The sequence below is a fragment of the Dama dama genome, chromosome 15, assembly GCF_033118175.1.
Source record: "Dama dama isolate Ldn47 chromosome 15, ASM3311817v1, whole genome shotgun sequence".
Classification (NCBI taxonomy): Eukaryota; Metazoa; Chordata; class Mammalia; order Artiodactyla; family Cervidae; genus Dama; species Dama dama.
This window is the reverse complement of record NC_083695.1, coordinates 41911813-41938735: the sequence shown is the minus strand read 5'-3', so window position 1 is coordinate 41938735 and position 26923 is coordinate 41911813. Positions and strand designations below refer to the sequence as shown.

Sequence of the window (26923 nt, the reverse complement as noted above, 5' to 3'; positions counted from 1 at the left end):
GATATTTCTCCAAAGAGGACATGCAACTGGCCAACAGATATAGGAAATTGTGTTCAATGTCATTAATTACCAGGGAAATACATATTAAAACTGTATTGAAATATTACTTCACACCTGTTAGGATTGGCTATTATCATAAAAGGAAAGATAACAAGTATTGGTGAGGATGTGAAGAAATTGGAAACTTTGTGCACTGCTGGTGAGAATGTACAGTGGTATAACTACTATGGAAAACAGTATGGCAGCTTTTCAAAAAATTAAAATTAGAATCATTGTATGATCCAGCAATCCCACTTCTGGATGTATACCCAAAGTAATTGAAGTCAGAATCTCAAAGAGAACTCTGCAGTCTCATGTTACTGCAATGTTATTTATAATTCTTAAGATACGGAAACAAATCAAGTAATCATCAATAGATGAATGGATAAAAAATGTGGTATATTGATACAATGGAATGTTATTCAGCCTTAACAGGAAATCCTGACACTTGCAGCATTGTGAATAAACCTTGAGGATGAACTTTTCATTAAGTGAAACAAGTCAGACAGAGAAAGACAAAGATTGCATGATTCCACTTATACAATGTGTTTACGATAGTCAAACTTATCAAAGCAGAGATTACTATAGTGATTGCCAGTGACTGGGGTATTGGGGAAATAGCAAGTGGCTGTGCAAAGGACATTAAGTTAAGATAGACAGATAAACTCTAGAGATTGGCTGTTACATAGTGCCTATAGTTAACAGTATGGTACTGTGCATTTTGAAGTTTGTTAAGAGAGTAGGTCTTACTACAAAAAATGAGAAGTAAAAACAAAAGGACCCAAGGGAACTTTGGGAGATCTTGGATCTGTCTGTTACCTTGGTTGTGGTGATGGTATTGTGGGTGTTTGCATATGTCCAAACTCATCAAATTCTACACATTTAAATAGCATAGTTCTTATCAATTATACTTCTATAAAACTCTTAGAAAAGGAAAAAACTTAAGTAGAAACTCTGACAGATGTTTCCAGTTTTTTGGTCCAGCACATTTTGCAATGAGCCCTGCAGATTGGGTGATGTCTGCCTCCCATCTTTCTTTACAATGGTTTAGCTTGAGGCGAGCATAGAAGGAAAGTGTTACAATATCTTGGAGGAAATCATGTATGGCAGAAATTGTTTCCAATGTTTCACTTTGCTGACACTTGAGTCTCAAAGCCTCTTTCTTAGCCAGTACCTATTCTGAATATTAGTAACAGATCTACTGACATTAACATGAACTGGAGAATAACCTGTAGGATACCCCTTCATTATTATTGGACAACTAGCAAATAGATGGGGAAACAGTGGAAACAGTGGCTGACTTTATTTTTTTGGGCTCCAAAATCACTGCAGATGGTGACTGCAGCCATGAAATTAAAAGATGCTTACTCCTTAGAAGGAAAGTTATGACCAACCTAGACAGCATATTCAAAAGTAGAGACATTACTTTGTCAACAAAGGTCCATCTAGTCAAGGCTATGGTTTTTCCAATGGTCATGTATGGATGTGAGAGTTGGACTATAAAGAAAGCTGAGCACCGAAGAATTGATGCTTTTGAACTGTGGTGTTGGAGAAGACTCTTGAGAATTCCTTGGACTGCAAGGAGATCCAGCCAGTCCATCCTAAAGGAGATCAGTCCTGGTGTTCACTGGAAGGACTGATGTTGAAGTTGAAACTCCAATACTTTGGCCACCTGATGGGAAGAGCTGACTCATTGGAAAAGACCCTGATGCTGGGAAAGATTGAGGCCAGGAGGAGAAGGGGATGACAGAAGATGAGATGGTTGGATGGCATCACTGACTCAATGGACATGAGCTTGGGTAAACTCTGGGAGTTGGTGATGGACAGTGAGCCCTGGTGTGCTGTGGTTCATGGGGTCACGAAGAGTCGGACACGACTGAGTGACTGAACTGAACTGAAGCATTTGCCTTATACTTCTTTTTTAAAAAAAGTTTTATTGGAGTAGAGTTGACTTACAATGTTGTGTCAGTTTCAGATGTACAGCAAAGTGAATCAGTTATACATTTTTTTCCCCATTTTTGATGATTGTGATCAATGCTCAAGGGGAAGTTTATGTGAATGTGAATTCAGGTTCACATGTGAATGGCAAGAACATCAAAGGGGCTAGCTTCATGAGTACCTCAAATAGCATAAATGAGATTACAAGGTAATGCTTTTAACTAATGTGTAAATGCTATACAAACAAACTTTTCAAGGATCTGGTATATACTAATTACAAACCAATTCTTATGCAATTTTTACACAGATTCCCCAAGAATAACTGTGTCTTTTTTTAAAAATTATAACTATGGCTTTATTGGCTTAAATTAAAGCAATAAGATGGTTGCTTTAAAAGTATAGTGTATCTGAACTAAAAGTGGGACAAGCTGGTATTAGGTGCCTCAGGATATGAAACAAAAATACAGCACCTATGACGTATTCCCATCCAAAACATTCAACCTGAATCTAATCCAATTTCTAGGAATTACTGGATGAAAAGAAACAAATTAAATAATGTCAAAAGGAAGCAACTACCTAAATCCAGAAATGTGGGGGGACAATCTACAAGACACATAACCCAGTTTTCTAACAAATCAACATTTAAAAAAAAACCAGGAGGACTGATAGAGAGTAACAGATTTAAGTAACACAACAACCAAATGCCAAGCAGACTCTCTGGATCCTAACTGGAACAAACCAACTTTGAGACAACCTGACTAACATTTAAGAATAATCTTGCTTTTATTAAGTCTAGTAATGGGCATTTTAAAAATCCTTATCAGTTAAGAGATGCAAACTTACTATTTTAAAAAGAAAAAAAATACACACACTGAGATTTTTTGGAGATTTTGTTATCAGAGCTTCTGCTAGACGGTTTAAAGATGAGGTCTCTCTTCCACCACCAAATTCAGAAGAGAATCACAAAGTCATACAGATGTTACTGATCGTTTTCAAAATACCCAGGTTCTTTCTCTCCTCCTTTTTCCTTTATTTGTTGCAGAGCTTACAGGGAAATTGAAAGGTTTCTGTCAGTTTGGTTTATCATGGTCCTCAGTTTTTTCGTCTATAAACACAAGTGCGGTAGATAACTCCCTGCTGGCCTTGGGGTCATCAGCAAAATCACAGAACAAGATTGGAAGGATTTGGAAAGCCCATTTTATAGACTAAGAAACTGAGGCTCAGAGACAACTGAGTGATTTTCGAGGTTACTCTCCTAATTCCCTGCAGAACCAAGCAAGCACCTATGTCATGGAATATCTCCCTTACACCAACAGGGAGGCTTTCACTGGTCACTTACCTTCCTGTGTTCCTTGCTCATGTGGGAAATGTAAACATCTCTTTGCGTGAATAATCGGGTCACACTCCCAACACGTCCACCCAGGGCTGGCCACTTTCTTGGGTTCCAATGATTTTTTTTCATGGGTGATGGGGATTTCTTTTCCAACTTCTCTTTCCCGTTCATGGATTGGGTGTCCTCTTTGTTTTGGTTTGCTAAATTTTGGGTTGTAGGCTTAATGCTCAAAGGCAAGTTTATACCCAAGTTGGGAGGCCCTTTGATACTTTTCAACCTTCCATGCATAGACTTGATACGGTCCATCATGAGTTGCTTCTGTGCATATAAAAGAGAACAGTCTGGACACTTGAAGACAGACACCTTCTGATTTTCGATGTGTTGGTCAAAGTGGCGATACAGCAGGGTTTACAGGGTAAATATGGTGTCACACATGGAACACTTATGTATTATTTTTGGTTCTTCTATCTTGATGCCAGGATGCTGTGTGTAGGCATGAGAGTGTGTACTTGGGGCAGACTTAAATGCCACTGGACAAATAGGACACTTTTAGGAGACTTCACAGTGAGAACCTTGAATGTGAGACTTCAGTAAGGCCACATCAGAGTATACAACATCGTAATACGCACATCGGAAACCCGGTCTCCACATGTAGTGCAGACAGTTCTTGGTGATGTGGGTCTGGAAGTGAGCGGACCTGCAGATGGCCCAGCACTCAGGGCGGGTGTAGGGAGATTTGTGCTGATGGATTCTCTGGTGAGAAGCATAACTGCACTGGTTAGGAAGCAGCATCTGGCAGACAGTGCAAGTCTTTTGTCCACTTGTATCTGCAGCCTGCTGGAAATGGGTGGTCAGCGACGTCTCATCCTGGAAAACTTTGTTACACTCCAAACATTTCAGACTGTGCCTACAGGGCTTGGAGGGGTCTTCATCCAGAGGCATGGCTGGAATGATGGGTGTGCTGGAAGGGGCTGACATGACCGTCCTGGTTATGCCAGACTGGATTTTGGTGACAATGTGTGTGCCGGCTCCCATGGAGCTCAGGAGGGTGGACAATGAGGCTGGAGTATTGCTTGATGGAGAAACAATCATTTGATCTGCTGGGACTGGCTTCGAGATCAAGTGAGAGCACTGCATCACCATGCCTGTCTCCTTGGAATCAGTTATACGTTTATATATGTCCATTCTTTTTCAGATTCTTTTCCCTTTAGGTTATTACAGAATATTGAATAAAGTTCCCTGTGCCATACAGTAGGTCCTTATTAGGTATCTGTTTTATATATAGTAGTGTGCATATGTTAATCCCACTCTCCTAATTTGTCACGTCCTTCCTTGTTTCCCCTTTGGTAACCATAAGTCATCTTATGTGTGCATGTGTGCTCAGCTGTGCTGACTCTTTGTGATGCCCATGGACTACAGCCCACGTTCCTCTGTCCATGCGATTTTCCAGGCCAGTGGGAGTGGTTGCCCCTGGAGTGGGTTGCCCTTTCCTCCTCCAAGGGATCTTCCCAACCCAGGGATCACACCTGCGTCTCCTGCATCTCCTGCACTGCAGGCAGACACTTTACTGCTGAGCCACTGGGGAGGCCCATGTCATCTTATCCTTTTTAATTCTAGTGCTAATACCGGTAACTAGCATTATTGGAAACAATCTCCAATCTCCTAAAATAAAGAGTCTTGTTAAAATAAAGAGTCTTTTTTAGTGTGTTTATTAGCCTGGTCATGGAAACCAGAAAAGGAGAATAATATATCTCCCTAAGACTCAAGGAAGAAGCCCAAGCTTCATCATCAATACCCAAAGCTTACATTCTTCTTAAACTATTCCTTGATATTTGTTACGGGAGATTTCCACAATTTTTACCATGTTGGTGTTAAAATAGCATTCTTTCCCTCTGATAAATGGCTGTGTACTTCGTGCATGTTAAAATATGTTATTGCTACAGTGTGAGTCAACTGAGAGTAGAAAGCAACCTTTCAATCATGTCCTGTGAAATTCCAGGTTCTACTGCAGTGTTGGGTTGCTAAATGTCAGTACTAATTATATTATGATAAGTATCCAAATTCAGATTCTCTGGGTGAAAAACAACAAAACTCTGATATGTGTCTGGAACAAAGTTGAAGGAGAGAAATAAATCCCAGCAAACACTTTTAAAGGAATAGTTTTAATTTCTTTTCCTTTCCTTTTTTTTCTGTTAATTTTTTTGGTTAAATTTTAATCTAGATCCATAAGGTCTAGATTTTCCCACATCTTAATAAAAAGCAAAGGTATAGAATTTGGAAAGAGCAGTCTTTGGAGTCATAGCAGGGTTTGACTCCTAGCTCAATAGCTGGCAGGCTTCTGTGGTGGCCCAGATGGTAAAGAATTTACCTGCAATGCAGGAGACCTAGGTTCAGTCCCTGGGTTGGAAAGATCCCCTGGAGAAGGGAATACATTCCTGTATTCTTGCTTGGAGAATTCCATTGACAGGGAGCCAAGTGGGCTACAGTCCATGCGGTTGCAAAGAGTTGGACATGACTGAGCAACTAACTCACACACTTTGAATAGCTGGCGCATGAGTTGTTTAATCTTAGACAGGTTCACTGATTTGAGTGTCTGTTTTCTTCATCTGTTACAGTAACAACCCTATGTGTGAATGTATGTGGAATGCATGAAATTCCATGCACATTAGTACTAATAGTTTAGGAAATTACTAATAGTTTAATAGGTTAATCGCTTAAAATTTTTTTTAAACTCTTTTTATCCTAATACTTAAAGGGCTGTATTATTCCATATTGTTTTGAGTCAGAGAAGCAGAGCTAGCTGCCATTTTCATTGAGGTGACTTAATTGTAAATCTGGATGGATGTTTTTAAAACTAAACTACTAAAGGATTCAGAGTAGTGAGAAATGCAATGAAATCATGGTCTAATTCCTTTCTACCAGATCCAGTTTATATGCTTCCCCAGATCTGTGTGATACAAGATGACTGCCTGCCTCTTGGGCCCAAGCTGTTGTCCTGGAAAGTCTTGGCCAATGTTTTTAGCACTTTATTTCCTGAGATCTCAGGTTGGCTTTGCCGCTGCACACAAAGACTGGATTCCTCTATTGCTATGGCAACTCAGTGCCAGGTCCAGCTTAACCAGATACATAGGTTGGCTGCTCAGAGGATGGAGGTGACACAGCCCAGAAGTGAGGAGAAGTCAGTGCCCTCTGTGCTTTAACCAGTAACATTCACAGAAGTTAGTAATGAGTCCCCTGATAAATCAGTAACCCGATGCTCCAAGACAGTGAGTCTACAAGGCTTTCCAGATATGTGCCAGATAATCCAGAAACAGGCTGGGTTTTCTTATTTTTTGCATTTGGTGACATGTTTATGTTTTTACTACATCATTTCTTTTATCTTTATATAGGTTTAAAATCCCTTATATGAAAAATAAGAGTTGTGAAGATAATTTTCACTCTATTAAGATAGGACAACAATTATACACAATAATTAGGAAGTTTAGGGTGATAAATGGAGTAAAGTAGAATCAGTGAGTCTACCAAAGGCAGAGCCAGGCTGGCTTCTGGGGTGTTTTTTTTTTTTTAATACAATCTTAAAGTTTCTCCATCACCGCACACTTGCATTCTGTATAGGGTGTGCAGAGTGATGCTGTATCCTATAAAGCAGGGGTTGGTGGCAAACATTTTTTTATAAAGGGCTAGATAGCAAATATTTTTGGCTTTGAAGGCCATGAGGTCTCTGTTACAGCTATTCAACTTTGCTATTTCAGTACAAAAGCAGCTGCAGATCACATATCAGCAAATGGACATAGCTGTGTTTAGGACCAAATACATTATATGAACGACCTTGTTAAAAATGACAGTGCAAAGCTCTTTTTTCTTTTTTTTCCCCAAGAATGATCAAGAATTTCAAAACATCAATAGCAGGGCACTAAACTAAATGGGGGACCTTTCGAAGTGTGGGGCCCTTGTGACTACGCAGGTTACACATCTATGAAGCAAGACTTGACTGTGCTCAAATAAAACGTTATTCACTAAAACAAGTGAAGCGCTAGATTTGGCCCATGCACAAGGTTAGTGGACCCAACTATAAAAAATCAACTGATAGTATGTATCTTTGCTTGATCAAGAAGGTCCTCAGTTAAGTGCATGCTATTGATTTGCTTACTCAGCCATTCCTCAATTTTCCCATTTATATGCCATTTGCTGGGCCTTGACATATAATTGCCCTGGCCCTAGAAGCTAATAGGCCTATAGCAATGCTTTCTGCACTAAGTACATCCCATGCTGCTCTTTTCTGATTACCTCTGGGAAGACAAAAAAAGGCCTTTTTGTTTCGGTTCTTTTTTACTCCCGGTAACTTTATGTTGACTTTCCCTGGAAGTGTCCTTGACTTCTGAAACACCTTCAAAGACCACTTTTGAAATAAACACATAGTGATCCTTTCAGAAGCCTGTCAGCTTTTGATTAACTCTTGCTGACTTTCTAAGAGCATGTCTTGTCACTTTTCTTGAGTTTTCAGGGGAGGCCTTTGTAAGTGTCCGGAATATTTTGTTTTTTAATCTGTTTTCACTTCCCCAAATTAGAACCAGACTCCTGGTATGTCCCTGGGCCGGGTCTGCTGGTTTCTGTTACAGCCCACTTGGTTTCTTGTGCTGGCTTAATGACTCAAGAGTCTTTCTCTGGGTAGATGTGGGATTTTAAAAACTTCATGATGTTATTAGTAGCAGTGCTACCTAGAAAATGGATTTGGTCTGTATAATTGGAATGGACACCTGACTTTTCTTCCCATTCCTTATCTTTGGGATTTGCTTTTCTATGAGGCAAGAAATAGGTTCACAGGATGTGAGGACATTGAACAAAAATATGTATTTTATAGGAAACTCCAAAGTCTGTTACACAAATTATGTAGCCATAAGTAAAGAGCTCGTATTGAGCCTGGGGTTGGTCCATGCCTGCCTGGGAGAAGGCACCTCAGGCTTGTCTTCTTCCAGCCAGATTCCCAAGCTAAGTGGCATGATAAACAATCAAACAAATGAATGAACAAACAAACAAAAAAAAACAAAACAAGAAAAAAGAGTTGTAGGGACATTGGAATAAATTCTATTCCCTCTTTGTTAGTGGCAGAGTGGCCTTCCAAATGTGGATGATGTAATTCCAACTATCTGAAATAACACTGAAGTAAGATATTGGAAGAAATAATAAAGATACTGGCAGGGTGCTTCTCCTGGATTGGGGGCTGAGAAATACATCATCTGCAGGTGGTCCTTCATTTTGCTCAAACTACTCAGACTGCTCCTGAGAGGCAGGTTTACTTGGTCAAATAAGTAGAGAGAGAATAATAAGGGAGAAATAATAAGGGAGAGAATCCACTTCTCTCCTACCCCAGTCATGCAGGGTCCAGCAGGGGGACCTGGAGATGAAACATCAGGCTGGATGACAGCATCTCATTCATGTGGGGGATTGTAACCTGCCTACGAGGTTATGGCATGATTAATTCAAGTGACTGTATGCTTGCTTTGCTCACTGTCGAGGCAGAAACACTGCAGCACTGCTGCCTGGGTCAGATTGGGAACCAGGGGAATAGAGCCAATATCTGAGAGAATGCTCAGCAAGAGTGCAAAGAAATAGCTCTGAATTCCAGGGGGAACTTGCAGAGCTGTGACAAGGTGCATTTGCAAGTCAATCTGTGAGCTAGGTTAGAAATGTTATTACATTTGTAGCCCCTAGACACCCTGGATACAGAGGAGGTAAATCTCCTCTGGCTGCTTGGTAGCGCTGGGTGTTTCTGCAGTGGACAACTTCTTGCTCTCTGAGGCTTTTTAATTTGAGTACAGACTGATCTGAGAGCAGAGACATGGGACTCAGGATTATTTACAGGTTTCAGACACACATCATTTGCCTGCATTTGTAAGCCCACATCTTGGCGGGTAGCAGGCCAGAGTGGACCACGCTCTGTATATTTGCCTTCTTATCTTGGAGCCATGGAGGTGGTGGCCATTTTACATCAGTAAGTTGCTGCAGGGAAATATATTCATTTTAGGGGTGATGAGCAGGCTTGATGTGTAGACCCCTCAACTCTGTCTTCTGGGAGGAGTGGCCTCGTCATTATCTTCTTTGTATCATTGGAGATCAGAGATTTGACATAATGGAGGGTCAGAACAACTGTGTTACCTGGGGCTTGAACCAGTAAGGCACAGAGCTGGCCAATAAGCCAATGCTGGTGGGGAGAGAAGGCAGCATATGAGGGTACATGGTGGCACTTCCTCCCTTTTGGAGTTGTGACCTTCAGACACTTTACCTCCTGGCACTCCTGACTTTATCATGCTTTTATTTCCCCTTCTCCTTTATAGCCCCACATCTCATTTTGAGATTGTCTGGGATTTTGGTTTCAGATAGTAATTTGTTAACTTGATTTTTGAATCAATGGTTACTTAACTACAAGTTTGAGTGATTTCTTTGTTTTCATTTGTTTCTTGCATCTCAGCAGTTTTCTAGTTGTATTCATTTTTTTCTATTGTGTACTGAGTTCTTTCAGAGAAGTTCCATGAGGAGATAATTATATGAATTCTTATATGTCCAGATGTATCTATATTTTGCTTCCCTCTTGAATATTATTTTGGCTGGAGATAGGAGTTTAGTTTCAAAATAATTTTCCTCAGGATTTTGAAGACTTGTCTTAAAAAATTTGGTATCTGATATTTCCAGTGAGAAGTCTAATGTTCTGATTTTTATCCCACTTTGGGTGACAAATTAAAAAAAATGTGGATGTTTTGAGGATTTATATATATATGTATATATATGTGTGTATATATATATATATATATATATATTCTGAAGCAATACCACTGCGTTCTAGATATGTGTCTTTTCAACCTGCTTATCAGCATGTGGTGACAACCTTTAGTCTGACTATAAACACTTTCAGTCCTGAGAAACTTTATTTTTATTTCTTTGATGACTCCATTCTCTTTGCATTCTCCTTTTGGAACTTCTACTGGACTGACACTAAAACTCTCACCTATATTCTCCATAGTTCAGTTATTCCAGCGCCCTTATTTCCCCTTTCTTTCTAGCAGTATTACTATGTGACAAACCACTGGAAAATTCAGTGGCTTAAAATGATGACATTTTATTTTGTTTTTTGATTCTGGGTTGACAAGGCTGTGTTCCTGCCCTATGCTGTGTCATCCAGGGTCACCCAGGTGACGGCCTTCAGCTGGAAACTCAGCAGTTTCCCCAAAGCTTCTCTTTTTGCGTGGTGTTATCCTCAGGAGGTTCTCCGCATGGTCCTTATCCTCCACAGAGTAGCCTAGACTTCCTTCCAATATGGCAGCTTAGAACATTCTAAGTGGAGAAAGCTCTGTTTGCATCAACCCTGATAATGTTCCATGGGGCAACGCAAGTCAAAAGCCAAGACTGAGTCAGTGTCTGAAGTTACTTTACAAGGGTAACTTTGTTTTTTTACAAGGGTATAAATGCTGAGAGGTAGGGCTTTTTAAGAGGCTAACAAGTCAATCAAAGTTAGGATGCTAATAACTCATCTTTTTTTTCTCTTTTAACTTTTATATTGGAGTATAGCAGATTAACAATGTTGTGATAGTTTTAGGGGGATAGCAAAGGGACTCAGCCATATGTATACATGTATCCATTCTCTCCCAAATTTCCCTCCCATCCACATGGCCACATGACATTGAGCAGAGTTCCTTGTGTGCTAGCTCATTTCTGAGAGCAGAATTTCTCTTCTGAAGTTAAATGTCTACCTGACTCAAGACCCAGCTTCTTCTAGTGGCCCACACCCTGTGGTCCAGTGCATGGGGAAGGACTGTCACCTGCTAACTGCTCTGGTGGGAGGACAGGGCACCTATCAGCTGTCCTGAGTTCAGCTTTCCAATTAATCTTTTTACTGTGTGCTTTGTTGCCTGCTTGTTTTTCTGCTATCTTTTGTCTCTCAGTCTCTAAGTGTCCCAGTCTTGACCCGCATTGTTTTAGCTGGCAGCTTCCTTTTTCTCCTTGGCTATAGCCTTCTGAATCTCCTCCCTTCCTTTTATCCCCCACTGGAGATTGAATGCTATCCTTTGAGAATATAAATTGGGTTTTCTGCCAGAAGTAAGTTTACTTTTATCTTTTTTCCCCAAAAGATGTTTCACTATGTCTTTATGATTTAAATAATCACTTTTTAATTACACTTAGCAAATATTTGTTGAATGGTTCAATTAACATGCAGGAATTTATTGGTTGAGTTTAATGAAATCTGTTATTGCAGTGTTGGAGGTACCCTGAGAGGTCACCTAGACTAATAATTCTCAACTTTACTTAAAAATCCATCAGTGGTTTTCCACAGCACTTTGCATAAAGCCCTGTTTTCTGAGTATTTCACAAGTGACCTCTTGTGGTCCATGCAGGGCTTTATTCTCCAGTCCCATCTTTTTGTCTTTGATCATTTCCTCTTCTATACTGGACCCAATCTTTATTTAGCTCTTCACATTTGTCTCTAAAATTCTGGAAAAGCAAGGCTTTCTGTCAGTAAGAATCTTCTCTCTTTAGTAGCTAGTCAATGCTAACATACCCTTTAGATCTAGTTTCTCTGGAACATCAACCATGACTTCCCCACACAGTCAAAGCTGGGTTAAAATCTGTCATGTGCTTTAAAATTCTCTGGCCTGAGAACTTATCATTCTGCAGTGTAATTGCAAATCGATTGTCTGGCCCACCCAATGGACTGTAAATTCTAGAAGGGATCATATCGGTCATTCAGCCTGTAGCACATTTTAAAACATCCTGCCTAGTACTGTGCCTGGCATGTCGTCGACACAGAGGAAACATTTTCTGAGTCATTGATTACGTTCATGTAGTTCAGGAGATCTTATTACATCTGGAGAAAATTTTCTGTTATTAGCCTATATTTAAACATTATGAGGAATCTGTTCAACACTTTCCTAGAACAGAGGTTTGAAAAGAATTTCCAATTGAAAATAGAGTTCTGCTATTAAAAGAGCTTGAAAAATCCTGCCCTGGGACCATGATTTTATTTCACAGATGCAGAATAAATTCTAGCAACAGGGTGATGTACAAGTGTCACATCTTTGTGAATGGCAGTACTGGAACTAGGTCACCATCCAGTTCTCCGTGGATGTGGAGAACAAGATGTGGCCTTGCTGTGCCATCTGACCTCATCCGACCTGTAGCCCTAAATGTTCTGTTCATAGATGTTAAGGCGATACCCAACTTTCCTTGGGATGAAGATGACTCTGTAACATCTCTCTCATTAGTGCTATTTCCTGTGACACTGGAATCATCAAGCCTTAATGGGCCTTGAGCAGAAAAGGCTCAGCAATTCTATTCATATCATGCTAGGACTTGGAAGAAGGTTTAGTCTCTCTCTGGGAGATTTCAAAACTCTTCCTTTGGGTGTATCAGATGCCTTATGTGTATCTTACCACAGTCAAGAGAGGTAGACAGGATGGTTTTTGTCATCCTGATTTACAGCTAAGGAAACCAAGACTAGAAATGGACATGAGCTTGGCCCAGACAGTGACAGGCAGAGCCAAGAAAGAACACGTACTCACTGCATCCCTCTCAGGGATCATACTGCTGTTAACTGACCAGCTTAACAAATACTTGACGTTCCACGTGGCAAGAGGCAAACTACAACATGAAACAGATCAACATAAAATCACAAGTGCTTGTTTCTGGAGCAGCTTGTTAAATAGGCCTTCTCCATCTCTGACATTCAGTAGGAGCCTGACAGTGGGTGCGGTGCTGTGGTACACCACCCAGGGCCACCCTTCAGGACCAAGGCACTCAGCCTGCCAGCTGCTGGGAGAGCTGTCTCCTTGACTCACAGCATGCTCCTTCCCTGGGAGTTCCCCTTGACTGAGGGAGTTGTCTTTGCCCAAGTTAACTGCCCTTCCCTGGGGGCAAGTCAAGGGCTGGTTGATGCAAGGGTCCAGAGACTAAGTTTCCAATCTGAGAAGGGACCATCCAGCTTCAGAGCTCCCTTGGGGTGTCAGCTAAGGGCTGACACAACTGTATGGAAGTCCATTTTCTCCTTTGGCCCAGCCCTGCCCCTTCCTTCACTTCTTTACAGGAGTCACTCCTGCCTGTGCTCCCCAGTCAGCCTCCTTGGTATAAACTCCATTTCAGAGTTAATTGCTGGGGAACCGACCTACAAAGAGAAATTGATGAGCTGGGCATTACCCACTCCCCATGAGGAACTGAAGGGGAGTCCTTCCCCATCATCAAGATGGGAGAGGAGGAGCTTCAGAGAATCACAAAGAGCATGAAATGTGTTCTGGATTTTGCAGAATGTGGAGACTGAGACCTAACTCATACCTGAAAGGCTTTCACCTGGGAGGCTTGCCAGGGGTTATTTCTGATGGCTGGACAGGGCAATAGGAGGGGGAATGAGCTGCAGATGTGGGTCCTGGAGAAACAGGCATCTTGAAAGATTTTTATCCAAGAGGCTGGCCTAGTGGGTGAAATGACCCTTTCCTGGTGGACTGCCAGACTCCAGGGGCCTAGGGTACATCCTATTGGTTAGTTAGAAGAGGTAATGTTTTTTTAAATGTTTTTTAATATGGACCATTTAAAAAATCTTTATTGAATTTGTTACAGTATTGCTTTTGTTTAATGATTTTTCAGCCACAAGGCATGTGGGATCTTAGCTCCCCAAACAGGGATTGAACCTGCATCCCCTGCATTGGAAAGCGAAGTCTTAATCACTGGACTTCCAGGGAAGTCCCTAGAAGAGGCAGCACTGGCATCAGCATCATGAAGGCATTGAGGGTCTCTTGAAGAAACCCCACAAGTACTCCGATAGGGCAGCAGAGTCAGTATTTAAGTATTTGCATTGTTAAAGGCATTAAGAAACCCAGAGAGAATCAGAGACAGCACGAGGCATATGAGACATGTTGACATTCCTTCTTTTTCTTGTTGCTCTTTCCCCCTCCCCAACAACAGAGGAGCCTGGAGCAGCATGATGCAGGGAGGAAGCGTGAAAAGCCTGGGGGAATGGTTAAGAAAAATAGGAAAGCAAAGCGAAAAGCCTATAACTGCCCTTCCTTTCCCATTATTGGCTTTCTCTCCGTTCCTTCTTGTGGTTTGGAGAGAGATGTTTTAAATTGGATGAGAGATCGAAGTTTTGATATTCAAATTGACAGGCTATTTTAACTCTTGAACATGAGATCAATTACTATTACTTGAGAATGACTGAGATAGCTCTGGGGCCTGCCCGAGATTTCATTCAGGGACAGACAAGTCTGGTTTGGCTGAGCAGGTGAAGGGAAGGGAGACCTGATGAGAAGGAGCACATTTACTTTCTTCTTGAACCTTATGGAGTCAAGCTCATTCAATGAACAGGTTATACTCAGCTTCCTCTTTTGTTAATTTCCTGCTGAAGGCAGAAGGCAGTGTGGCAATTCCTTCGATCTGGAAGATTTTCTTAGCATAGTACTTTCCCAAGTGTGTTCCATAGTCTGTCTGATGTTCATGAGTATTTCTCAAAAAGGATTCTTTGTGGCCAAATAATTTGGGAACCACTGGGATATTCACTGATAATATTTTCTTCAGGCCTCTTCAGAGCTTTTAAAACATTAATGTGCTTTTTAAGTCTTAAGTTTGAAGAATGAACTTTCCCAACTGAAACTCATTTGGTAACTAAACCATTTTTCTGATGAGTATCTCTTAGGTATAGTGTTTCTGAAAGCGCTTAGGAATAGATGAATTTTGGGAGCACATCTCCTTGTACCCATATGTCAGAGCAGTGCTTTTTGGTCATGAGCACATGGCAAGATGGGTTTCCTTGGTGGCTCAGTGTTAAAGAATCCTCCTGCCAGTGCAGGAGACATGAGTTCAATCCATGATCCAGGAAGATTCCCCTGGAAAAGGAAATGGCAACCCACTCCAGCATTCTTGCCTGGAAAATTCCATGGACAGAAGAGCCTGGCAGACTATGGTTCATGGGTCACAGAGTCAAACACAACTTACTGACTGAATAAATAAAACATATGGCAAGATAATATATTGAGATATTGTATCTATTTGAGCTGTGACAACAGAGTTACCATAGATTGGGTAGCTTAAACCAGAACTTGATTTCTCATAGTTCTGTAGGCTAGGAAGTCCAAGATCAAGGCTCTGGAAGATTCAGTGTCTGGTGAGGGCTCGTTACCTAGTTCATAGATGACCTCATTCTCTGCCGAGTCCGCACATGATGGAGGATAGAGTGCCAGGCTCTTCACTTTCTTATATGGGCACCGATCACCTCATGGGGACTCCATCCTCATGACTTAATCCTCTCCCAAAGGTCCCAACTCCAAACACCACCACACCGTGGACTAGATTTCAGCATATGAATTTTGTGTTTTTGTCGGGGGGCAGGGTATGCACACACACTGGGTCCGTAACAGATATTAGCTGAGAAGTTAAGGTTTCACCCTTGCTTCTCAGCCTAGCTATGCCATGTAGCAATGTCAGGTCTCCTCTGACTTACCTTCATGGGCCTGGGGCTTCCTGTAGCAGGGTTGCCGTATGAATTCTCTCCCAGGAGTGCACCATATGGCATTCAGAGAGCAGTGGGGGAGGGGTCCTTACCAAAGCTGGGCAGTGGTTTCCCTGGAGGCTGTCCTGCAGCCTTCATTTTCCTTCTGGAAAATGAAGCACATGTCCTATAGCAAGGTCCTATTGCCCAGCATCCTGAGGCCAGTCCTATTTTCAGCAAGACACTATCCGTGAGTATGGTACCTTTTTCTCTTCTGATCCTTTTCCTGGGATACGCTGTCTAGGTCTTGGAGTACAGTCATGTCGTCTAGTAGTAGAAGACTTGGGGTGAGGGGATGGTTCAGGGCACCAGCAGTTCTCGGACCTGCATCTCTTATGTCTCCTGTATTGGCAGGTGGGTTCTTTACCACTAGCGCCACCTGGGAAGCCCATAGCAGTTGTGTTATGGGGATTCCAACCTGCTATATTCAGGTGAGGACAGAGGCAACATTCAGAGGGAATTGGGCATGAGAAAAGCAGCATCTGTTGTTGAGACAAGGAGCTCTGAGGGAAAAATATCATACAAAGAGGAAAATTCTTTTCAAGGTTCAACTTATTATTTCCTCAATCCCACACATGTTACTTTTGCCCTTTCTGTAGAAATCCTATTGATTTATAATAAAGCTCTGCCCGTGGAGGGGAAATGAGCACGCAGGAGCACATGACTGACTTATTGTGCTTGTTGTTAATATTTGGTGTAGCTGGCAAAATTACTATGGAAAGTGTGGTCCCTGCGGAGAAGGCATCCCAGAAACCACAGAATTTCCATCAGCACCTCCCTCGTCTCTCCGCACGGTGTCTCACCTCCTCTGAGGTATCCCTGGGTACCTTCGAGGATAAAATAAGAGAATGATTTAAAGGAATTTAAAAAAGATTTCCTGTAAGCAACCCAACAGAAGAACAGTATACCTACAGAAGAATAAACAGCCACTCACCTTGAATTTCCCTCCAATACAGAACCACCATCTCCAGAGGTTTAGATGAAGAAGGTGGTGACCCAAGAATTCTACCTTCGGCTAAATTGTCGTTCATGTGTGAAGCTGTAAAAAGACACTTTCAGGAATGCAATGGTTTAGAAAGCATGTCACTTTCTTATTCTTCCCAGAAACTGCTATAAGATATATTTTGGCTGACTAGGAGATAAATCAAATCAAGGATTAAAAAGTGGATGAGAGCGTACGCTGCCAGGAAAATCTCCTTGTGTTCCCAAGAGTATAAAAGAGCCCAAGTCATATTTTCTGACTGGGGTGCAATAGAGTTTTTAAAAATCCATAATAAGTGGAATCAAGAAGTAACTTTCATAAATGACTAATGGATGAAAGATGAAATAAAAATGCAATTATAGAAAATGAGGAATTCAATATAATAAAAACATTTCCTAATTTAATCCTAATCATTTCATTAATAAAATAAGTTGTTATTTTATTGTGATCATGATAGGAGTTCCCACCTTCCCCTAAGAAGCAAATGATGGAGAGAGGAGCCACCTACCTAGGAGAAGCACCTCAACTGCCCAAGACGCCTTCAGAGAGAGAGGGTGGATGAATTCATCTGATAGGAGTTAGCTAAGGAAAAAGAAAAATAGCAGGGATGTCTTTTCTGAGGTTAAAAAGGCAGATAGTGGAATCAGAAGGCACCAGCAGGATAGAGCTAGAGACTTGTCTGCAGGTCTTGAGGTTCAAGGGATCCTGAGTCCACCCTCACATCCCTGTTCACAATGAGCTTGGTTGCATTGCATGTGCCCCTCTAAGAAACTGACTGAGCAGCTGCATCAGCCCTTGACTGCTGTTCATGCTGCCTGCTTGGGGAGATTGCCAAAGTCTACTTGAGGCCTTGCCTTTGGGGGCCCCTTGGGAGTCCTCAGAGCTACCCTTGAGTCTATACTCAAGGCAGGAAGCCCAGGGGAGGGTCTGTGAAATGCCCTCAAGTGGCCCTTAGAGATCCTCTCCTGGTGAGTTGCCCTCTGCCCCTTTGCCTGCTCCAACCAGCACCTCTGCCCAAAGCCCACATAGCAAGGGCCACTCTTCCCCCATTTACCACTTTTTCCTTCCTTTACCCATGCCCACAGAGGATGCTAATCTGGCAGTGCCTACTGCTCGCAGGCCTCCCAGGAACTCCCCTCAGGAGCAGTGGAAAGGGAACCCCAGGCAGCAGTGCTCATGTCCTTGGGAGGCTGTCCTATTGTAGTCCTTCTGGAAACTGAGCAGAGGTCCTGCTTCCTCTCACATCCCCAGATGTGGTTTGCAGGATGGAACATGAGAATGACTCATCAAGTGCCAAGGCTGCTGATGCTCAGGAAGTGGCTTTTCCCACGGGTAGGACACCTGGGGAAGGGAACATCCTGGCACCCTGAGAAAAGGACAGGATCCTAGGTCCACTGGATGCAGCTCCCGGTATGCGTGGCCAGGGCCCCACTCCATGTTGCTGTTACTGCATATCAATGGTCTTGCTACAGCGTGGGCCTTTGAGCATGGAGCACCCTCTCACCCCTGGTGCCCTCTGCCCCTTCCTCCACTGCACTGCCTGGTCCACCAGCGCCACTGTGTAGCCTGTCTCTGCATTGCTCTCCTGCCTTCAGCTCCACACTCTCTCTTTGACCTTCTAAATGCCACCTGAAGATGATTTTCCTACAACACAAATCTGATCACATCTTCATCCTTTACATTTTTCTGGGCCTGCTCATTAGCTCTTTGGATAGTACCCGAAGGCAACTGCATGACTCTGCATGTCTTTTCTGGGCTTATTTTGCTCCTTTCCATCTCAGACTCTTCTCCAGCCCCTCAGAATGACTTGGTATTTCCCGTCTTGGGACGCTGCTTATGCTCCATGCACTGCCTGATCAGACAGCACTGCTCTTTCATCAGGGAGAGTAGCTTCTTCTCATACTACGGGTCTCAGACATTCCTTGAGCAGAAGAGCCTTCCCTGGTCCTTGAGGCCTGGCTTAGGTAGTGCTTCAGAGTTCTGCAGGCATATTTTTCTTCCCCATCACAGCAGGCATCATGCCCAACTGTACTGCTTATTTTCTGGTACACTCCCAACAGACCCTAGGTTCTGCCAGGCCAGGAAATGTGTTCTGATCATTTCTTGTTTATGTATTTGTTTGGATCCCGCTGCCGACTCATAACTGGTTCAAAAAGTGCTTGCACTGATGAACATAGATGCAAAAATCCTCAACAGAATTTTAGCAAACAGAATTCAGAAACACATCAAAAAGCTCATACACCATGACCAAGTTAGGTTTATTCCAGGAATGCAATGATTCTTCAGTATATATAAATCAATCAGTGTGATGCACCATGTTAACAAATTGAAAGATGAAAACCATATGATCATCTCAATAGATGCAGAAAAAGCCTTTGACAAAATTCAGCACCCATTTATGATTAAAACTCTTCAAACAATGGGCATAGAAGGAACCTACCTTAACATAGTAAAGGCCATATATGATAAGCCTACAGCAAACATTATTCTCAATGGTGAAAAAATTAAAGGATTCCCCATAAGATCAGGAACAAGACAAGGGTGTCCACTCTCACCACTATTATTCAACATAGTTTTGGAAGTCTTAGCTACAAAAATCAGAGAAGAAAAAGAAATAAAAGGAATCCAGATCAGAAAAGAAGAAATAAAGCTCTCACTGTTTGCAGGTGACATGATACTGTACATAGAAAACCCTTAAGATAGTATCAGAAAGTTACTAGAGCTAACCAGTGAATTTAGCAAAGTTTCAGGATACAAAATCAATACACAGAAATCACTTGCATTTATATATACTAACAATGAAAAATCAGAAAAAGAAATTAAGGAATCAATCCCATTTACCATTGCAACAAAAAGAATTAAATATCTAGGAAAAAAACTTACCTAAGGAGATAAAAGAACTGTACACAGAAAATTATAAGACACTAATGAAAGAAATCAAAGACAACATAAACAGATGGAGAGATATTCCATGTTTCTGGGTAGGAAGAATCAATATTGTGAAAATGACTATACTACCAAACACAATCTACAGATTCAATGTGATCTCTATCAAATTACCAATGGCATTTTTCACAGAACTAGAACAAAAAATTTCACAATTCATATGGAAACACAAAAGACCCTGAATAGCCAAAGCAGTCTTGAGAAGAATGGAGCTGGACAAATCAACCTTCCTGACTTCAGATTATACTACAAAGCTACAGCCATCAAGACAGTATGGTACTGGCACAAAAACAGAAATATAGACCAATGGAACAAGATAGAAAGCCCAGAAATAAGCCCATGTACCTATGGGTACCTTATTTTTGACAAAGGAGGAAAGAATATACAAAGGAGCAAAGACAGCCTCTACAATAAATGTTTCTGGGAAAACTGGACAGCTACATGTAAAAGAATGAAATTAGAACACTTCCTAACACCATACACAAAGATAAACTCAAAATGGATTAAAGACTGAAATGTAAGACCAGAAACTATAAAACTCTTAGAGGAAAACATAGGCAGAACACTCAGTGACATAAATCAAAGTGAGATCCTCTATGACCCACCTCCTAGAGTAATGGAAATAAAGACAAAAGTAAACAAGTGGGATCTGATTAAACTTAAAAGCTTTTGCACAGCAAAGGAAACTATAAGCAAGGTGAAAGGACAGCCCTCAGAATGGGAGAAAATAATAGCAATTGAAACAACTGACAAGGGATTAATTTTCAAAATATATAAGCAGCTCATACAACTCAATGCCAGAAAAACAACCCAATCAAAAACTTGGAAAAAGACCTAAACAGACATTTCTCTGAAGAAGACATACAGATGTCTAATAAACACATGAGAAGATGCTCAACATCACTCATTATTAGAGAAATACAAATCAAAACTGCAATGAGATATCACCTCACACTGTTCAGAATGGCCATCATCAAAAAGTCTACAAACAATGAATGCTGGAGAGGGTGTGGAGAAAAGGGAAGGCTCTTGTACTGTTGGTGGGAATGTAAATTGATACAGCCACTATGGAGGATAGTATGGAGATTCCTTAAAAACTAGGAATAAAACCACCATTTGACCCAGCATTCCCTCTCCTAGGCATATACCCTGAGGAAACCAGGGTTGAAAAAGACACATGTATCCCATTGTTCACTGCAGCACTATTTGCAATAGCTAGAACATGGAAGCAACCTAGATGTCCTTCGACAGATGAATGGATAAAGAAGTAGTGGTACATATACACAATGGAATATTACTCAGCCATAAAAAGGAACACATTGGAGTCAGTTCTAATGAGGTGGATGAACCTAGAACCTACTATACAGAGTGAAGTGAGTCAGAAAGAGAAAGATAAATATTGTATTCTAATGCACGTATATGGAATCTAGAAAAACGGTACTGAATTTATTCACAGGGCAGCAATGGAGAGACAGACATAGAGAATAGACTTATGGACATGGGGAGAGGGGAGGAGAGGTATGGATAGAGTAACATGGAACTTATATTACCATATGTAAAATAGATAGCTAAGGGGAATTTGCTGTGTGGCTCAGGAAACTCAAACAGCGGCTCTGTATCAACCTAGAGGGGTGGGATGGGGAGGGAGATGGGAGAGAGGTTCAAAAGGGAGGGGATATATGTATACCTATGGCTGATTCATGTTGAGGTTTGACAGAAAACAGCAAAATTCTGTAAAGCAATTATCCTTCAATAAAAAAATAAAAAGAGGCACTACCGGGCTGGGCCAATCAGAAAGCAGAGTGGGGCCCCTCCCCGCCGGTGAATGGAGGAGCGTGATGGGCTGGGGCGGTGGCTCTGGCGCATGCACTCCGCCTCCGCACAGTTTGCAGACTGCTGTGAATCCATGCTCCTACCCTGCGCGAATCCACAAGCCGCTTTCCCTGCTGTCTAAACCGCTGAGCTCTGCGATGCCACTGGACCTCAGCAAGTGGTCCGTGCCTTTGAGCCTGCAGGAAGTCGATGAGAGGCCGCAGCACCCTCTGCGGCACGGCGGAGGTTGACGAACTGTGCGAAGTGCTGACACCCACCCAGGTTAAGAACCGGCCTACTAGCATTACATGGGATGACCTTGATCCAGGTAAATTATACACCTTGGTCTTGACAGATCTGGTGCTCCCAGCAGGAAGGACCCCAAATACAGGGAATGGCACCATTTCCTGGTGGTCAATGTGAAGGGCAACAACATCAGCAGTCACAGTTCCCTCCAATTATGTGGGCTCTAGGCCTCCCAAGGGTACAGGCCTGCACCGCTACGTCTGGCTGGTTTGTGAGCATGGTGACAATCCCATTCTCAGCAACTGATCTGGAGACCACCGTGGCAAATTCAAGGTGGCCTCTTTCCGCAAAAAGTATGAGCTCTGGACCCTAGTGGCCGGCACGTGTTACCAGGCTGAATGGGACGATTATGTGCCCAAACTCTAGGAGCAGCTGTCTGGGATGTAGAGGAGTTGGACACTGTCCCAGAGTTCCCAAACAGTGTTCCAGTTTAGCGATGCATGTAGATGTCCCCCCCGCCCCCCAATCTCCCTGCCCAAGCCCTGAGCGGTCAGATTTAGATTTAGGGTGACTTTTCTTTCCTTTTGCCTGTCTTGTATAATTTTAGGGAGTGTATGTTTTGATCAAATTTGAACTCCGTTTTGGTGGGGGGATTCTTTGGTACTGTGATGGGGTTTATCAAAATGTTAATACAAGAACAACAACCCAGACTTAAAAGAAGAAAAAAAATTCTGGTAAAAAGACCAGGTCTGCAGTATTAGAGCTTCAAAGAATCTTTGAAGTGAAGCCGCTCAGTTGTGTCCAACTCTTAGTAACCCAATGGACTGTAGCCCCCAGGCTCCTCAGTCCATGGGATTTTCCAGGCATGAATACTGGAGTGGGTTGCTACCTCCTTCTCCAGGGGAATCTTCCCCACCCAGGGATCGAACCTGGGTCTCCCGCACTATAGGCAGACACTTTACCGTCTGAGCCACCAAAGAATCTTTAAGGGAGGGTGAAAACAAAAAAGAGATTGATTGCCTCCACCTTTGTGAGCCTGAATTGTGTGTGAAAGCACCTACTGGCATGTGTTTTCATGGCCTTGTCTCACCAAGACAACCAGGGGATGGCATGTCCACTAACCCTTAACGTCTCAGGATGGTTGCTGGGTGTCAGTGTCCCGCTCTGGCTCCTTTAAAGAGCAATACTGGAAAAAGCTCAGAGAAGAAGTCGCTTTGCTGTTAAAGCCTGGCCATCTAGATGAGCAGCAGGGCTGGGTAAGAGGTTATCAGAAATCCAAAAGTTTGTGCTTGTTAAATTGATTCCTCTTTGCTGTAAGAAAGCAAGCCAGTCTGGAGTTGGTGAACACTATGTTAATTTTGCTGTTTGCTTATAGTTGAACAAAAATAAAGACACTGTGTAGATGGAAAAAAAATGAAAAGAAAAAAGAATCAGGATGAACATTTTAAATTACTTTAAATATTTCTGACTTCAAATTTCTAATTTATGTAAATAGTGTTGTTTTATACAATTTTTCAATTGAGAAAGCTCATGGAGCAACTAAAAATTATAATACATCAACCAGAAGTCTATCTCTCTAGATGTATATATGCATACACACACCACTATAGTATATATTTATAAAAATAGAATTATATTGTATATTGCTTTGTAGCCTCCTTTTTTTCTTGCAACATATTGTGACAAATTTCTCATGTCATTAAACATTAATTTTCAATAACTGTTAATAACAATAACAATTAAATGTTTATATAAATAAAAAAAAGTGCTTACAGAACAATCACAGAGATAATAGTGGGTTTGCTGCAGTCCTGCTGGCTGCTGCACTTGCCACTGGAGAATGACAGGACTTTGGAGGTGGCGCGTCTCTTGTTGGCTCCAGAGACCTCAAGCAGCTAGTCTCATTGAGGGTTCATGCCCCGTGGGGGTGCCAAGAAAGTCCAGCTTTGTTGAAGACGGTGGAGTGCAGGGGAAAGGAGAGGGGATGTGAGCAACCACAGTGTCTTTTAGGTGAACTTCCCTTTTTTGTAGAGTGCTTGAGTGTGGCTGCACCCGCATCCCAGTGCCTTGGGTGTGTAATAGGAACCTACATCCTAGTCATTTGCATTCCTGAACTTGACAGGATCCAGCGGGGCTGATCCTGAATGATTTGTCTTCCTTTGTGTTTGTGTCAGAACTCCAAGAGGGTGGATAGTTTGGGCTGTGCCAAGGGGAATTCAGGTTGGCGAAGTTAGTTCCTGCCACCTTTTAAATGACACATGGTCAGCAATTACCTAAGGAAATGGAGATTGTAGCAGAAAGCTGTAGATTTTCAACAAACTCCCTTTCTTTTTTTCTTTCTTTCCTGCCCCACCCTGGAAGGACACACAGCTTGAATACATTTTTCAGTCCTCTTGGCAGTTAGGTGATAGTTTTGGCAAATGGACTGTTGATAGAATTGATGGCTGCCATTTCTAGGCCCTGCATCTAAAATACATTCTGTGTCGCGGACTTCCTTGGCGGTCCAGTGGTTAGGACTCTGTGCTCCCGAGACAGGGGGCCTGGGTTCGATCCCTGGTTGGGAAACTAAGATCCCACATGCTGCCTGGCCTAAAACAATGAAGCAAAAGGAACAACCCTCCTGCATGATAGACACTCCATACTGGCTCTCTCTTGCCGTGTTGACCAGACAGATGCAGAAGACCCAGTGCAGAACTCCAAAGTCTAGAGGGCTCCAAAGGGTTCAGGAGATAAGAGGTGCAACTAAATGGAAGGTGCCTGGGTCCCTGAAGGACTCCATGGAGTAGAGCAACTCTTGCTTATCCCTCCTCCCTTGCCAGCTCAGTGTGGCCTCTGACGTCAGCAAGAAGCAGACTTTGGTTGCATTAAGCCCCTGAGATTTGGGAGTTGTTTGTGAAAGCACTGAGCCAACTCTTTAACACAGCAACCTTCCAGCCTCCCTCATTGGTCCTGTCTCATCGCCCTGAGCTTCCAGTTTTACTGTGAAGTACTTAGGAGACAAGATTAAAGAGTAGGCAGAGGTCCTACAGCCGGAGAGTTGGCAGAGACGCTGGGAGTTGGAGAAAGGGAGCCCTGGTGTGTTGACTCTCTGTGTTACTCGGTCACTACCATGTGCCAGGATGTGCAGGAAGTTCTCCTTTCAGGGTGTGGCTGTGGTTGGCACAATACCTGCTGTTTCCAGAAGTGCTGGCTGTGCAAGAAGAAGGCGGCCCTGTGGAAACTGGGCCCTCCTGTTCCTGCAGAAGTACTGTGTCCATGATCCTCTGAGCACTGGAGACCGTGAATGGGGACAGGCCCTGCCCATCCTGGGACATTGAGCTGCTCTCCAAAGCATACAGGAATGGAACAGGTTCTTCTTCGTTGTGGTGAAGAAATTCCAGGTTTAGGGTCAGACAGATGTAGGTTTCAAGTTTGCTTTGATATTTGACTAACTATGGACAATCTTAATATCTTCTAGTTTCATTTTTTCACATTTATTTTCTATTTATAAATCTAGAGATATACTCTGATATGCATCTATTTTATCTATGTATCTATCTATCTAATTTATTTATCTATCTAATCTTCTCTGGCGGCTCAGATGGTAACAAATCTGCCTGCAATGTGGGAGACTGGTTCCATCCCCTAGTTGGGAAGATCTTCTGGAGAAGGGAATAGCAACCCATTTCACGTTTCTTACCCACAGAATTCCATGGATAGAGGAACCTGGTGTGTCCATAGGGTCACAAAGAGATGGACATGACTGAGGGCTAACACTTTCATTTTCAATTTCAATCTATATATATATATACTTATATATATATGTACATTATTTATCTTTATATTTTAATCTATTGGTTGTTGATCACAATAGGTAGATTTAAAAAAGGTTATTTTACACAGCCCTCAGTAGAGTGCCTAATACATGCCATGTCCTAAGTATGTTAGCTCTGTGCATGGTAGTAAATACAGTAATAATAACTGCTTAATGAGTGCTTTGTTAATTCATTTGGTCCTCACAATAAGCCTGTTACTTAGGTCTGTTATCAGCTCCATTTTCTAGATAAGGAAGCTGAGGCAGAGTTATATACCCTCTGCAGTTCACCTGGTTATAGAGTTAGAGCTAATGTTCAACCCCACCCAATAAAGAGTCCCTGCTCTTAACTACTAAGATGAAAGGGAGGAAGAAGGTGACAAGGATGATGTCAGCATCATCTGGTTTACCAACCTTTCTGTAGGGGGCTTTGCCCATAGGAGGATTTCATTGTGACTGAGGTTCCTTTGCCTCTGGTTTCCATGGATCCCAGTTTGGGCAGCTGAAGCACGTTTAGATGCAAGAAAGGAGGTCTCTCTCAGTGTGCAAAGCATCTACGCACACTGCCAGTCCTACATGTCCCAGCAAAGCTGCCAAGAAACTGGCTTGGGAAAAAGAGGCAGACTGGTGTTGTCCTGTGAGGGGAATGGCTTCTCCTGCTCATGCCACCCACAGCTTCCATGAGGAAGCCCTGAGAAGGTGCCACTCCTCAGGGGCTGTTTTGGAGGACTGGAAGTCTGCCTTTACCACCTTGCTGCTGTCCTCTGTGGATGTAACTGGAGAAGTCAAGATTTTCCTTGACCTCTACCACTGCCTGTGGCTCATGGTCCTCTTGTCCTGTAAGCAAAATAGATTCCTGCAGCAGTGCAAGCATCTCATCATCCTGGGTAAAGCCTTGCCAGGGCCTGTCCAGCACCCCTGATGGTGCCACCAACTGGGATGATGCCAGTTCTGGCCCTCAGTGAAGGCCACGTTATGTGTGGACACAGGTGTTGATCACATGATGACCAACTACAGTGGGCCCGGGCCTGCAGGCCCGTCCTAGGAGGCTCATGACCCCTGTTTGGGACGTGGTGGCTGCTTCTGTCTCAGCAGCACCCAGCACACGTGATGGTAACAGCGGTGTCCTGGGGGCCGAGCCTTACCCTCCCCTAGTGACATGGTCGTTTCAGCTGAGGAGTAGAAAATACTAGGTATATCCAAATAATCGTAACCACTGTCGTAGACTGAATTGTGTCCCCACAAACTCATATATCATAAATTCACTAACCCTCCAATATGACTGTATCCAGAGATAAGAAAGTGAAGTCA

General features: G+C 42.5%; 1 pseudogene; it reads left to right on the top strand.

Annotated features, from left to right (window-relative positions):
* Window positions 1-21731: 21731 nt before the first annotated feature.
* Window positions 21732-22266, top strand: LOC133069856 (phosphatidylethanolamine-binding protein 1-like; annotated as a pseudogene).
* Window positions 22267-26923: the final 4657 nt, after the last annotated feature.